Source organism: Lactuca serriola, chromosome 4, assembly GCF_051521515.1.
Source record: "Lactuca serriola cultivar US96UC23 chromosome 4, Lser_US96UC23_V15, whole genome shotgun sequence".
Lineage (NCBI taxonomy): Eukaryota > Viridiplantae > Streptophyta > Magnoliopsida > Asterales > Asteraceae > Lactuca > Lactuca serriola.
The window spans coordinates 96,475,699-96,479,418 of record NC_136411.1 but is presented as its reverse complement, the minus strand read 5'-3'; positions in this window follow the sequence as shown (position 1 = coordinate 96,479,418).

Below are 3,720 nucleotides of genomic sequence, written 5' to 3'. Positions count from 1 at the left end.
ATCAGAAATTAATTTTGTATTAATTTTGGGATTAAAAGAACTGATTAAAAGTACGAGGACTAGTTTTGCAAATCATTGATAGTTACAAATTGGGCTGATGGACTCCCTTTGAAAGGGTTGGACGAAATCTATAAGAGGCCCTATAAAAATCGTCCAAGGCCTTCTAGAAGGAGGGTTTATTGGCTGCTTGGAGCCAAAGCAAGGAATTGAGGTTTCCACCTGAAAATCCTAGCAGCCATAACTATTTAAAAGATCCCCTGACCTCTAATTTTTCGTCCACTGCTTCCAAGAAGAAACCCTAGCCGAATTTTGCCTTCCCTCTCACTCATCATTTGTTTTGGTGTTTATGACTCCATTATAGGTGCAACACTTGGGACACTAAAGCTTTCAAGAGTCAAGATCATCCGTGGAATCCTTGTTATTACAAGATAACAAGCAAGGTAACATTCTAACCCTATTTTCATATTGAATTTCGAAATTATATGCTAGTATTAGGGTTATTGCTTTGGAAGTTTTATTTGTATGTATAACTAGAGAAAAAATTAGATCCAAAGCAATTAGGGTTGCATAATCACATAGGATGTTGTTATGCTCAAAACCCATTAGTGGTATCAAAGCCTAGAATGTTTTTCTGTTATATTTGATGGAATAGTGACCTGTCCAAATCATTTGCAAACCAAAAAATCGATTTCTGTTTGCACAACTCGACGAGTTCTATGATGAACTCGACGAGTTGGATGAACACGATGAGTCAATGCCCTGACTCGACGAGTTGACTCGTATGTTAGCTGATTTTCCGAATTTTTGATTTATTTTGGATTAGGATAATTACCATAACTCGTTTTTATCTCCATTAAATGATTTTACTGAATGGTAATTTGATTTCCTTATCAAAATAGATGGATTTTGTCAAATTTTAAAATAATGTTTAATTATATGATTAATTAATTATTTAAAATTTTGAACTAGTAATTTAAAAAGTTTCAAATTGCACCCTCGAAGTTTTGGAATTTAAAATTTAATTAAAATGTTAATTTTGAAATATTAAATTATAAAACCCTAGTATTTTAAAAGTCTAAAATACACCCTTATACTATTATAACATTAAAAGTTTAATATATATATATATATATATATATATATATATATATATATATATATATATATATATATATATAAGATGAGTCAGTCTTACCGTTAGTAGGCTTCATTCACGAAGTCAATCTATAAAGGGTATAAGAAAACTATCTATAAAATGGTGATTGAATGGGTGTCCACTCTCACCTATCGCTTCCTTGATTGGTGGATGGTCGTTAGCCGAACAGGTAGGATAAGACATTAATTCTCTCATTAATAAGTATAATGATTAATATAAAGTAACTAAATGCTTTTATAAATTCTCAATCTTAGTTACTTTAGGAAAATGTGAATTTGATGCTAATCCATTAAATTGCACATTGCATGTCACACCCCCAAACCAAGGATGGCGGAAACGTCCGGGGGTGGAGGACTTCATGTAGAGTATCACAACAACGAGTATAATAGTGCTCAAAGTAAATACAACCATCATAAATATAATTGAAAAAGTTACACCAAAGTATATGTTTACATGATTCAAATCAATTACATTATGAAACAAAATGAACTGTTCGACGATTTATCGTCCCATCCTCAAAACGTGGTTGATTTCATGTTTCACTAAATTCCTGAGAATACAAGTAGTTTTGAAAAGTGTCAACACAAAGGTTGGTGAGTTCATAAGCTTTTGACAGTAAGAGTTTGAAAATCGATCTTTGTAAAGAGATGTATGATACCAAGAAAAATCCAATATTTTCCTTACAAAAGTTATGTAGTCCTAAATACCAGGACCGAAAATGAACAACTATTTGTCATACTTAAAAGTATAAAGGTGGTTTTAAATTGGCATAAAACCCTTTCTGATGTGAGAAAAATTCCGTAATGAATGATGTTTAGTCTTAAATACCAAGACCGAAAGTATACAATAAAGTATGTAATTGTGGATGTAAAAAGTGATTCTAAATCGACATAAAACCCTTTTTGATATGAAGGCGTATAAGTATTTTTTTTTTCCATACTTAAAGTAATTTCAGTGAGCTAAATAGACATAGCTCGCTAATTTAAAGTTAGAACCCGTAAATCTTATGATTGTTAATACCACATGTGAGCTATCATAACCATACTTGACATTGACGGCCTCGTAATGCGACGTTCTTCAGGCGTCGCCGTTAAATGACACTTGTCACCACAGACCTGCCGATCTAGCTGTAGCGAGCAGCTCTGGTGTGGGTTTGTCAAACCCAATATAGATCTATACACAACTATCACGTTCTCCCTACAAGAGACTCTGGTTACAATTTACAGGACTTTTTGAATTTGTTACTTTGGAAGTAACCCGAAGGGAATGACTCACAAATTTATTCATTAACAGATTTACGTGAACTAAACGGAAAACCTTTGGTAAATAAGTTTGAGAAGTAAATGATACATAAACTATACCTATTATAGTTTATCCAAAACGTTTGTAATGTATAAGAATTCTTTTATGAATGCTTTAATGCTATGAATCCATAAACTATGCTCATTATAGCTTAATATACGTGTTCTAAATAAATGAATAATCTTATTATGAATGACTATATTTCAGTTTATGATGATAAACTAACATGGAAACACAATCAATATTTGGAACTTATCGTTATACACTTTGCTCAACATAATACAAAGTGTTATGAAGGTTATAAGCTATTAACAAATTTTCAACCTTTCTACACTGTTTTTGAAAATTCATAGAAAAATCATACGAAGCTGAAAACTAAATCCGTAAATTCTGAGAGTTCCCAAATGTGTCTAGTTTACTCATAATTTTTATCATGATTTTTAATGACCTCCAACTTGGGTGAAAAAGTCCATAATCACAGACTGGTCCGGATTGGTGTTTGAAATGATAGGCAGTTTTGTAAAAATCACCATAAATTGTAGAAAAATCGTATGGAGATGTGCAAGTAGTCATTTTAAAGCTAATAACTGGAACTACTTACACCTAAAACAGTTTTTCAAACAAAAGTGTTTAAGTTGTCCAAAACAGTCCGTGAATGGAGTCCAACTTTTCTGATGAAAGCTGTTAGAAAAATTTAGTTATGTTCTTGGTGATTTAGCTTGTATTCCCCCCCTAAAAACTTAAGAAAACATAAAAATGTAGGGGTATGAACTCACCTTAAGTGTTTTCAGTAGATGATTGTTGAAGAATGGAGGTGTTTAACTCAAGAACACTTGGAGATGCCTTGAAGATTTTTGAGAATCTAGCATCATAGTTATGGAGTTTGTATAAGCTATCAATGATTTGAGTAGAATGAAGTGTAAAAATCACAAGGAGGATGAATTACACTTACCAAGAGTGGAGGAACACTTGATGATCAGCCTTGGGATCTTGAATTAGAGAGAAAGGTTGGAGAGAAAATTGGAGTTGAATCTTTGGTGGAAATGAGAATGATTGAAAGAAAATGAGGAGAGAGGTGGAGTGACCAGCCCTAGAACGTGGGGATGGCTTGTGAGAGGGGTAAAAAGTACAAGGAAGTGACAAGGTATGGTGGGGAGGAGTGTGGGTTAATCATGGAGTGGGTATGGGGTTGCTTGTGTCATAAAATAAGGTAAAGTCAACACTCTACCTTTGTACTTTACCTACTCTCTTTTGGATAAGGT